The 12,767-nt window shown below is 43.9% G+C and overlaps 1 pseudogene; it reads left to right on the plus strand.

The window, feature by feature from the left end:
* The first annotated feature begins 1,104 nt into the window (after window positions 1-1,104).
* Window positions 1,105-12,767, plus strand: part of LOC101590528 — a 40,502-nt pseudogene continuing 28,839 nt past the window's right edge.

The raw sequence follows: 12,767 nt of genomic DNA on the forward strand, positions 1-12,767 counted from the left end.
ATTAGAAAGAAGGATTGGATTCTTTAATAAGAGAAAAGAAATGCAAACCTTTTCCACAAAATAAAGTTTTAATTACAGAGATAGCAATAGTAAGATTATATTTTAATTTAAAAATGTATCAGGTCCATTGTCCAGTTCTTTCAGCGACCAAGGCAAGCACTGATTATAAGGGAAGAGCTAGCTTGCTTGCCTACCCAGCAACGAGAGGCTGTGCTGGTCCTGGGCTCACACTTGACTCTCGTTTTTATTTCCAGCAGCACAAATGCTTGACACATGCCTGGAACCACATCAGCTATTCATATGGGTCCACCCTCTGTGTCACCAGCCACCATCCTTCTTGCCCTGCACCTTTCTAATTATCTCATTTCTCTTATTTTTAGACATACAGAGATTCAGAGCTGGCATCAGGTGCAGGAGCTGAAGCCCCGTGTTTCATGGGTGGTGTCTCCAGGGAGTGTTTTCACCTCACGTCTAGGTGGTGCTGACGCAGAGCCCATTGGAGGTTGGGCTATTTCCCTCCCCCGAGGTGGTGGAAGAAGGAGGTGGATGAGGGGCCCCAGGGGCTCCACTGATCATGGAGCACACTCCCTCAGTGCTGGGAGCCTTATCAGGTGTTGTGGAAAGGCATACCTGGCAACCAGAACAAACTGCACATGTTGATTCTCTTCTGAAACCTGTCCCTTCCCTTCTCTGATTATAAAATCCACATGAAGCAAACAGTTACTGGTGATCGTCTGGCACACAGGCTGGACATCTGTACAGCCTCATGCCTTCTCTTTCATCTTTGAGAACTTCCATGGGTGGGAGCAGACTCTAGCCCATCTTACCCTGAGCAAAGCTTGCCAGTGTCTTCTAGATTTTCTATTTCTTTATCTATCTGGATGCGACCCTTACTAAGTTCCTCTGCTATATCTCACCAGGTTTATGAAGTCTCTGTTCAGCTGCATTTCGGTCATTCCTCCACTACTCTAGTGAATTTTTTTATTTAGTCACCATTTCCCATGTCTGCAATTCCCTCCCAGGCCTTTACAAACTTGTCTGACGTTTTCCCACTCGGCTCACTCTGGCTTCTGTGCCTGAATATTTTCAGACTGAAGGGCCACGATGGCTTTGACAACTTGCACAGATGATCCTGCCCTGCCAAACACCAAGGCTCATCGTGCAGCATCTTTGGTAAACAAATGAGAACAAATACACTGACAGAAGGCCAGAAACTGGCCCGCATTTGCATGAGAATGTACTAGCTACTTTTCTTTCATTGCTGAGACAAAATACGTGCTTTAAATTAAGGGAGGAGAGGTTCATTTAGCTCACAGTTTGTAGAGGCTCTAGTTTATCATCGGCTGACTCCAATGCAGGGGGGCCCATGGCAGAGGGGCAACAGTTCATGGTGGCAGCAGACAGCGAAAGCAGGCGAGAGCAAGCCTCTTTCCCTCCCTTATAGTGTAACAAAGGTTACCCATACTAGGTAGGTATAGCCCTCACACCCATAATCCCAGTATCGGACCATGAGTCAGTTACAAACTAGAAGCCAGCCCCAAGACTATATGAGGTTTTGGGGTGACATCGAGACACAAGCCATAACAGAGAATATGGCACTATAAGTCAGTGAGTTAAAGTGTAAACCATGAGTGGTTTTGGAAAATTTGGTACCTGTGTGGAAAAAGTAGATTCTTATTTCACTTTGCATAGAAGAACAAAGATCATTAAAATCTAAGTGTGAAAATTGAACTATTAAAAGTTTAGCTAGACATATGATTGGCTGTCTTGAAGATACTATAGAAAGAAAAGTACAAACAATACAGAAAAGAAGCGAATGTTCTACTTGTATTCTTCACCACTACCTACCCACCAAGCCAAACTAAGATAAGCCAGCAAGAGAGGAAAATACTTTCAAAGGGAAAAAAAATCACCTTGAATATGGTTCACAATAGATTAGAACATAGATAATAGAACATATTTATCATGTGTGTACATGGCCAAGAATTGGGTCACATGGAGAGAAAATATTCTCTCAGGCTTTCACAGAGAGCAAATTGGTCAAGCAATGGCCATGACCCATCCACATGGCTGACACTGACAAAGGATCTACAATCTGAGGTACAGGGTTTCAGGGTAAATGGTGAGGGGATTTGACTGAATTGGATCCAAAATAAAAAAGGGCTTTTACAAACTAATGAGAAAAAATATCATAAGCACTGGTCTCACCAAATTGAGGGGACATAATGGAAGTCGAAGAGGTAGAAACAAGTCTTATCTGTGGACAGAGCACAGAGAATTGAACTTGAAGGTAGAGGGAGCCTTCCAGACCCCAAAATAGGCTGTGGGTCTTTGTTTGTGTTCTTACAGCCCAAGGAGGGCCAAAGCTGAGCAGGCTGGTTGCCTAGAAAACAGCCCTGAGAAGCTCCTGGGACAAACACAGGCTGGAGGGCAACTATGTTCCTGTTGGGGACAACCTATCTCCTTCAAGGATAGATGGGGACAGCTCATACCTGGGGCACTGGTATAGCTTTTGTGGACATTCTCAAACTGATTTGAAAATTTATATGGAAATATAAAAAGCACAAAAGAGCCAAAACAATTTGCAAAAGAACAAATTTGATGAGTTATAGTGGCTGAAATGAAACTTAATATAAAACCCACCAATCAGTGTAGGTGGTATTAGCATAAGAATAGACATTTAGATAAGTGGAGGAGAAGGAGAGTCCAGGAATAGAATCAGCCCTGTACGGCTCTGTGGTTTTCCTACACAGGTACCGAGGTAATTTGACTGCGAAAAAATGTTCTTTTCAGTAAATGCTTTTGAAAAATTGAATATCTATCTTAAAAATTGGATTTCAATGCTTACCCTACACCATGTATAAAATTTAAGTCAAAGTGAATCATAGATCTAAATTAAAACATCTTGAAGAAACTACAGGAAAAATATTTGGCATATCTGAGTTAAGCAAGGATTTCTTGTATTGTACATAAAAGGAATAAACCTGAAATGCAAAAGACTGATAAATTGAACTTCATGCAAAAGAAAACTTTTGCTATTCAAAATACACTTGAAAGAACAATAGTAAGGATGTCTGCAGAGAAATTATTTCAAAATATATATCTGATAAAAATACAGTATGCAGTATCTATCTTAATAGATTATAATTGAATATCAAGAATAGAAGGCATCTAATAAAACTAGACAAAGGAACTGAACAAACCTTTATTATGAATGGACATCAAGTACAGCTATGATATTCATTACCACTAGTCATTAGGAAAACACTTCTGAAAATTATTAATTAATGTAAATTAATGAAGCCAAATACGTGTGTACTTCAATGAGTAAGAAAGCAGACAAAAATGTCTGCATCTCTCCTTCAAATCAATAGTACAAAAGCACCGAAGGGCAGGAACCTGTCCCATGAGACTCTACAGCACAACATTTTGACTTTATACCTTTAGGCTAAACCAAAAGGACTGTAAATAAATCCACAGTAGTATTCATTAGAAATTCTGCAAGCACTGAGTATGTTTTCTGGAACTGAACAAATAAATAAATACATGATGGTGAAGTTTCTTGTCGGAGCCATCAGTGGAGGGGTGTTCTGGGATTAACTCTTTGGTATTACGTTGGAGCTAGAGACATTGTTGTAAACTTGTGGCAACGGATAAGTGGGAGAAGAGACCGACAGACCATATGCATATGCTTATGTGTACACTATATGCCCTCAATTTGTCACAAGGTAGGACTGGAGAAATTAACTGCTGGGGAGTCATCCTATTTAGAGGTGACAAGCACACTATGATCCTGGAGTATTTCTCTGTGGCAAAAAGCAAAAGTATAATCAGAGACAGAAAGGAAGTGCAAAAAGAGCACAAAAGTCAGCTTAGATTTTTAGTAGCTCAATATAAAACACTTGGGCCTCAAAATAAATAATGATTTGCCAGGCATAGTGCTTTGATGCTTGCTAGTTGCTTGAGAGGCTGAAACAAGAAGACCTCATTCTTGAGGCCAGCATGGCTTACATAAAAGGAACTTGTTGAAAGATAATAATCAAAAGGGCTGCGAGTGTTCCTCAGTATCCTTGCCTGAGAAGCTCAAGGTTCTGGTTCTAGCTCTACCATGTAAAAATTAAGAAAAGTTCCCCAAAAGATAGCTAGCAATGGAGTATAACCTACAGAAAAGACAGCTCAGTGGTCTAAGCACCTGCCTGGCAAGCGCAAGGACCCGGGTTTGATCCCCAGCACCACATGATATTCTGGCCACCTAAACCAGGCATGGTGGTGCATGCCTGTAATCCCAGCACTGAGGAGGCTGAGACACAAAGGTCACTATAAGTTTGAGCTTTGTAGTGAGACCCTGTGCCAGGTAAATAAATAAAAAAGAAAGAAAAGATGAGAATCCATGAAATTATATGCATCAAACACACACACACACACACACACACACACACACACACACACACCAGTCAGGGAAAAGTCTTCCTTTGAATAAAAGCCATCTAGCAGTTAAAACTGGAATGAGCGAGTTACAAAGCTATAATTCATCAACTACCGTGTCACTAATCACATCAGGTTAACAATAGGTACTACAACTATTGGGAAAAAGTTTGGTGAAAAACAGGGTATTTTACAGCCTTAAAATACTTCCCCACAAAGTATACATTACATACAAAGGAAAAGTGCCTTGTGCAGTATAGGGTCCTGGGGACACCGCCATGAACAGGTGATCAAATGGAGCAGCATGAGCCGAGGAACAAGAGCGCTTCTTGCTGTGACACTGGGGGACACAGCATCACCGTCCCCGTACGTATTGCGGCCCACCGCTGTGCAGGAGTCTGATCACCAGGAGATATCAGGTGAACCATAACTGGGCGGGATCTTCTCACATAATAAATGAGCTGCCCTTTCCAGGAGTATCAAGGTCAAGGAGAACAAAGAAAAGCCAGGAAATGTTGCCCATTGACAGAAAAGTAAACAGGGCAATGAACGCAGTGTATGATGTAGGGTTGGATTCCAGGATTCTTGTCTTTTGTTGTACATGCATTGTGTGATGACTGGAAAAGTTTGAATAAGCTCTATTAATTAATGAATACTACTATGTCAATCCCCTAATTTTGATAACAGTAATAGTTCCGTAAGAAATACCCTTTTCTTTTTGTTTTTTTCTTTAATCATTTATTTATATATTTGGTGCAGGGTCTCGTTACCCAACTCAGATTCACAGTGATCCTCCTGTCTAAGCCTTCCCAGTGCTGGGATTACACGCATGTGCCACCATGCCCAGTGCTGGTGGCCAGCTCAGTACCTCTGGGGGTGGGGCCAGCGTGGCGTGCGGTGCTGGGAATTGAACCTAGGTCCTTGCATTTGCCTGGCAGGTGCTTAGACTGCCATGCTACTTCTCCAAGCTACTTCTCCATCTACACCTGTTGCTTTAAGGAGGAACAAACTAAAGTATCTGGGGCACGGGGAAAGCAAGAACAAGCAAATATGGTAGTATGTAACATTTCTGGGAATCTGAAGGACAACAAGAATTCTTTGTATTGATTTGGCAGCTTTTTAAAGTCTGAAGTTGGGCTGGCCAGGTAGCTCAGTGTACTAAAGCACCTGCTTAGACAGAAAGCAGAGGCCGGGGGTTCAATTCCCAGCACCACAAGCCGTGTTGGCCCTGCCCCCGGAGCATGCTGAGAAGGCACCTGAGCCTGGGCGCGGTGATGTGCGCCGGTATCCTCAGCTCTTGAGAGGCTGAAAACAGGCGGGTCGCTGCGAGTCTGATCTACACAGTGAGATCCTGTAGACTCTGTACTACAATACGTAAAAAATAAAGTCTGAAGTTATTTTTAAATGAAATAAAGGAAAATTAAGTGTAAACAGATTAAAATATGTAAGTACTATTTTGCCTTTGTTATTCAGAAACACTTCGACAGATACGTGATGGTGTCGGAGCCATGCTTCCGGTTGGCACTGACAGGGATTCAACGTGGCGGCGCAGATGCCCTTGCTGTGAGCTTCAGCTCAGTTCAGACACTGTAGCTTGAGCCTCCCGAAGGTGCACCTGGGGATGGGTGTCGCGGGTGGTCACTGCAGAGACCGGGCAGCTGCTTAAGCAACTTACATTCCACCTTGAGTTTTGTTATATTCATGTAATGGACATGCCTGCATTTGAGCATATAAAGTCAATGAATCTAAGCTAAGTGTACTAAGAGAATTCTCCAAAATTATACGGAGTAGAAAAAGTTACAGACTGCCATAAGAATGAAATATTCAAAACTATACTACTCTATTGCTTAGGAATACACACTACCTATTATAGAACAATAACAAATAGGGAAGGGATGGTAATGACTTTAGCGTTGCCATTTCTAAAATATAAAGTGAGTATAGAATTTTTAAAAGCTAAATAATATTTCATACTGAATAATGCTATGATAAATAATGGTTAGATGCTAAAAATTTGCAGTATTAGAGTACTAAGAATGATTAATTTGCATGGAAGATGTGCATGTGTATGTTAAGTGGATTTACATCTTTTTCAGAGCATTTGGAACACTTGCTGCTGAAACAATCTTGAGATCTTTCTCAAAGGTGAAGGGAATTGAGAGCTGGGTGGACAGGAGACAAAGGGGAGGGACAGGGCATGAAGACAGGAATTCAGTTGTGTTGTGTGCGTGTACCAACTCCACGTGAGGAATATAAACTTTACTGCAAATGTGCACCAATAAAAATTAAAGGGAGTAATCTTGAGGATGACTTCTCTTTGCCTCTGCCCCTTCCCACCAGTGTGTGTGCCAAGGCCTCCCCCCTGGTGGGCTCCCTCCCTGGGCTCCCAGTTCTCTGTTCCCAGCTGAAGTCAGTTGACTGAATCAGATGGGTGACTTCCACCTTGGGACACAGAGACCCCTGGAACATGAGACTTTCAGTACTAACTTGGGAGAGTCTCAGGCATACTGAGGAGAGTCGTCATCGTGGATCGAAGGGAGGGTTGACACCTGTTTCCTTGTCCCTGTTCCCCCTTCTAGAGAGTTCTCTAGCTTCAGTGGAGTCACATCAGATAGGCGGGCCCTGCACAAGTCCACCTTTCTTTCCTCTCTCTTCTCATTGCTTTGGGCTTAGAGTCACAAAGCTGTCCTATTCTGACTATCCCGGGCCATCATCTCAACACAAATACCTGGTAAATCCCATTATAAACTCCCCTGAGGTGACCTTGTACGTGGTCAGCAACTGCTCCCTTCCTTGCCCAAGGACACCGGCTCAGTCCCACTTACTGGCTATCTTTTCTGATCTAGTGCATTGGGGGAGGGGCCAATTCCCCTCATGTCCTTTCTTGGTTCATGCTTCTTCTGCAGGTGGTGGGGCCAGAGCAGAGTACTAGGAAGTAGGGAAGCCCTTTTGCTTCTCTGCCTGGGCTTCAGCACCACTTTGCTCATGTGGAAGGCAACTCCTCGCTCTGGTGCTCACTCCCAGCTCTTAGATGAGGGTCTCGCCTAGAGGGCACACCCTCCAGCAAGCAGGATGGAGAGTTCAAGGCCAAGACCTGGCAATTCTGTGCCTTACATGTGCTTTCTGCCTTCTGGCTTATGCTGATAACACGTTTCCATATCAGTGGTGTTGAGGGGCTGCTGGCTACTGCGCCTTCTCCACATTGAGGGTGAAAACATCATTCATGACCTGTTGTCCAGAATGACTCTCTTCTACGAAACACGCAGCTTGCTCAGGTGGGTTTGGACATGCTTCTTGACAAAGAGCAGCAATTCTAGCATGAGGAATTTTATGGAAACCGCTAACAAAGTGCAGTAAATATTTCTACTCTAAGTATTTCATTTGTCTGAAAGTACCTGGTATTCATTTATGACCCTGGGAGCCCATATTTCAATTTTATCAGATTTAATAGGTTGTAAACTAAGAACAGCAAATCTAATGCTACACAAAATTACTAGAAATGAGCCAAACAGGTGCACAATTGGCATCTGAATGACTTTGAACTATCAACTTTTGTGTAGAGTAATGTATTTTGGCTATTTCAGTGTGAGGTTAGCCACAGGTAATGTAGTTGGATTTGCTTAAAAGACATCCATTTGATAGTGTCATTTCCCTAATTAGGGTAGGCAGCTAGAAACCCATTTTTCCATAATGAAATACAGGAGGTTCAACATAAATTTTATTAAAACACCTGTGATGTCTTAAGTTCAGCATGAAAAAGGCCTGTAAGAAATAAGAGAAGGATTCAATTTGCCAGTGAAACTGTAAAAGTAATTTTATGGGCAAAAACTTTGCTTTCCAAAGTTGTGGTTTTGACAAACATGCCATTGATGATCTCCTTATATAAAAACATACATATAAATATGCAATTACTTGACATTAAAACATATTAGAATGTGCTGGGCTCTCAATTCAGCAGGCACTGGGATGGAAGTCCTAATAGAATTGGGACCTTAAAGAGCAGGTTATGAACTTGCCTTGCACATGTGCCTGCTGCTCCTAAGGTGCTGGGCCCAGCACCCATGCTCACTCATGGAGACAACCCTTCACCACCTTGTGGTCTGGGCAGTGGCTAATGTGGCAGGATGGTCACCGTGGGCATCATCTGACTGAGTGACCAGTTACATTCAAATTCTTTTTATGTTCTTTGCCCATATCACCACTTTCTATGTTGGCGTTTTTACAAACTCACCATACTCTGAAGAGTTATAATGCATTCCAAGTCAACAGTGCAGTCAGAGAAAACATATTCAAAGTCAATAGTGGGTCAGTACTGTTTTTAGCATAGTAGGTTGGAGTGGTGGAGCTGGACGCTCCAGGCCCTGTCTCTTCTCCAGAAGCATCAGGGAGCAATGATGGTTTGACAGAAATTGCTGTGTGAGAGCTCTGGAAATCAGGGAAGAATCTGTAGCAGCCAAATAAATGCCCAGGTGGGAGTAAGTGCTGTCTTCACAGCAGCACCAGCTTTGCCTTGCTGGGAAATCTCCAGACTTGATGTCCTGCTCCACCAGGGAGCAGGCGAGGCCATTTCTCTGGTCCTCCTGGGAGTACCAAGTAGGATGATAAGAAGGGCAAGGACATGAAGGACCCCACCTCTCTCTGCCCAGCCCCTGCCAGTCCTGCCCCTTCAGGGTCTCCGCTTGAAACCTCCCAAGCTTGTTTTTAAAGGAGTACAGAAGAGAAAGGTGGCTTTGGCTTGGAAATATCATCCACTGAGAATTAAAAGTTGTAGAAGGAGAAACCAAACAATGTGGCTAAATAATCTTCAGAGATTTAAGAAATGGAGTGTTTCACTAAAGCACAGGTAAATAAAACTTCTAAGTGCTGCCACTGCTGAGTCAAAGGCCAGTTAAGGAAGTGGAGTGAGGTCCCCACATATAATCTCTCTTCTCTGGGGCCTCATGCTTGCATTTTAAAAATTAGTGGAAGACACAAACATGCACTAATAAGGAAAGATTCCCCAGGAGACACCAAATCACAAAACTATACTTTCCTTCCTCAAAAGTGATAGTTATTGACTGTGCTTGACTTAGTGCAGAGTAGACTCCTGGCCTTGTGCCTCTGGGACTGATGTAGGCATAGGAGGTGTGCTGGATCATCTAATGGGCAACTTGTAACACACACCTGAGCTGAATCAGTGTGGATCTGGGTGTGGAAGGCTCACCTGGGGATTGTTGCCAACAGCACAAGAGGAGAACTGGAGGGAAAGGTGGTGTGCTGTTGATTCTCCTGGAGAAGGTTGTCATGATGGCTTTCCTGATAGGATCTCAGTGTTCTCACTGACACAAAAGCTTGGGTCTTCGCTGTCACAGAGGATGGCTGTGGTTCTTGTCAGGGGAGCCCTGGTCCTTACCTTTATTGTCACTTCCTGGCCATAGTACAGATCCCTCAGCCTGCTAACACAGATCCTTCATCCCACTGGCACAGAATTTCTCACTTGCACCACTGTACTTTGGACCTTCCTAGTGCATAGACTTCATACAGACTTGCACGAGACATTGTGGGCTCCAGGCCCCCACTGGACTGTGCAGGATGGTACTGTGAGATTCAGGCACTCAGCTGGATTCTTTGGGTCCCTAGTGTGTGGACAGACAGGTCTCCTGTGCTCTTCTGCATTTGACTTATTGGGGGAATATTGTAATATAGTCCTTTAAATAATGTGCCCTGTATTAAATTTTCTGCCTTGCAAATCCTGAGTAGGACAGGAGAAAAAGGCAACTAAATCCTGAGAATTTCTCCTAAAATCTCCCATGGGGAGAGAATGAACTAAGGAATGAGAAGGCAGCCCAGAGAGGCAGAGGAGAAATCCCAGCGGGAAGTCCCTCAGATTCCTGAGAGACAGCAATGGGGCATGTGGGACTTGAAGGAAATAGATGCATCCCAGGGCTGGAAAGGAAACTTCCAAGAGCTGAATGTCTGAGAAGACACCCAACCCCTTTGCTACACCTCACCACCTACTTCTCCTTAGAGTGATTATGGCTAGCCCAGGAGGAAGTGTAGTTAGGATGACTGTGACCCTTTTTGCACCCCCACGACCAGTGCCTACCTATTACATTTTCTCCCTGAAGTTGACCCAGCAGCCTTAGCCTTCCAGGCTTCATTCCTGTTGCTGCTTCTTGCTGCTTAGCCCCAGGTTGTAATTTCATTTTCAGAACCCTTCCCCAGACTCAGATACTCTTGGCCTGGTATCAGCTAACTCGCTTCTCTTCCCTGACTGTGCCTTTGAGTCTCAACATTCACATGACCAACCTTTCATTTCATCCTCTCATGTGTAGCACCATGTATTTCTAGTGATACATCTTCCGTGTTGTGTATGTATTTGTCTGGGTTCTTCAGTAAAAGGAGAATCAGAGAAAGCTGATGGTTCCGAATGAGTTCAAAGGTAGGAGAAAACCCTGTGTGTCTGTCCAAGGCCAGAGCAGCGAGCCAGCACATTTAGCTCTGTCCAGGTCCTCTACTCATGAGAGACGCCTGTCTACAGTGAGAAGGGCCACTTGCTTTCTCAGCACACAGATTCAAATGTTAGTCTCCCCAGAAACACTCTGATGGAACCAGCCAGCCTTGCGTCTGGCACTGTGGTCCAGTCACACTGATACATAGCCTGCATTCCTCTGTCCTGATTCCTTGGACCTTGTGGCTACCATCTGTCCTATTCACCACTTCAGTCCTAATCCAAATAAAATGTCTTATATATGAAGCTGGAGTAAACCCATCCGCAACCCTCAAGCTCTAGACGCGATGAGACACATCTTCCTCACCGCACCACTCAGCACTGACCTTGCTCCCTCTGCATCTTCACTTCCCATCTGGTGTCCACAACACTGTGGACTCAACCCCTCCCAGGAACCAAAGGTCTGGTCCTGTCTCTTCATCACCTCACCTGGGAGGAGCCCGGCCTCCTTCCACCTGCACCCAGGAATACATTTACCCATTCTCACAACTCTTATCTCAGGTCTTGTCCTGTCCTCGGGCCCAGGATAGCTCACTTTATGCTGCTCGTCTTCCACACCGTCCACTGGCCTTTTACTGTTGCTCCCAGATCTCTGCTTAGAATCTTCTCCTATTTTACCCAGAAAACAAAGAAGTTAGGACACTACTTTGTGTTCCACCAGCCATGCAGCCTGCTGCCTCCTCGGGCCCATCTGCTCCTCTGGGCTGTCTGTAATTATGCTGATAACTCACTGCCTTAATTGTTAGGACTTTATAGTCCTTCATGTTACAAGCTAGGGCGCGACAACACACCATCAGAGGCTCCTTGTCCCTTCTCATTCTTACAGAACCATTATGCAAGATTATAGCTAAAGCACAGTGAAAATTGAAAACCAATAAAATGGTACAAAAGGCACAGGCAAAAGAAAACCCAAATAAAATGTCTTATTTATGAAGCTGGAACAAACCCAACTGCAACACTAACAAACAGGAAGAGACCTCCACAGTAAGAGGCACTGGCTCCCTGGTTCTGTAAATTCACCTCAATGAATTTATGAGAGAAAACAAACAAAATGAGAGATAAGGACCTTAAAAATAATTGCTTTCTTTTAAAGTCCTCATTCCATAAAGGAAAGTATGGAAGAATTATTAGTAATTGAGAGTTTAGGACTGAGGAAATAGCTCATGATCTAAGTGCCTGTCTGTTGAGTGCAGGGACCTGGGTTTGATCTTCTATACCATATGCCATGTCAGTCTCGTGCTGAACCAGCCACCAAAATCAGGCATGGTGGGACATCCCTGTATTGCCAGCACTGGGGAGGCTGAGACAGGAGAATCACTACGAGTCCAAGCTGTGTGGTGAGATCCTGTGCCAAATAAATAAATAAATGTTTTTGAAAAAAGTAATTGAGGATTTAAAGGCCGATATTAAACAAAATAGTGAAGCACATTTATTCTGATAAATGTCAACTCGTTGAAGCTTCCTTGGTTGGAATTCCTCTTTAAGCCGAACTCTGAGATAAAGACCTGGTTGTAAGTGACTATCTGGGATACAAACCTGTCAGTGTGCATAAAGATGGGAAAAAATGGCAGGGCTAGGCAGATGCTACTATACGGCATTTGTATTTATGAGGCAACTCATACTACTTGTTACACTATAAGCAGTTAGTTCACGTGATTGTGGGGGGTGGTGCATCCCCAGATCTGCACTGGGCAGATTGGAGGCCCAGGGGAGTTGATGGCATGAAGCTGGGAGAAAATAGAGACCAACCCCGGGTCCAGCAAGCCCACAGAGCAGATCTGCTCCTCCCTCCTTCCTTCCTTCCTTCCTTCCCCTCTCTCTCTCTCTCTCTCTCTCTCTCTCTCTCTCTCTC

This window comes from Octodon degus, unplaced genomic scaffold (genome assembly GCF_000260255.1).
Source record: "Octodon degus isolate 3935 unplaced genomic scaffold, OctDeg1.0 scaffold00010, whole genome shotgun sequence".
Lineage (NCBI taxonomy): Eukaryota > Metazoa > Chordata > Mammalia > Rodentia > Octodontidae > Octodon > Octodon degus.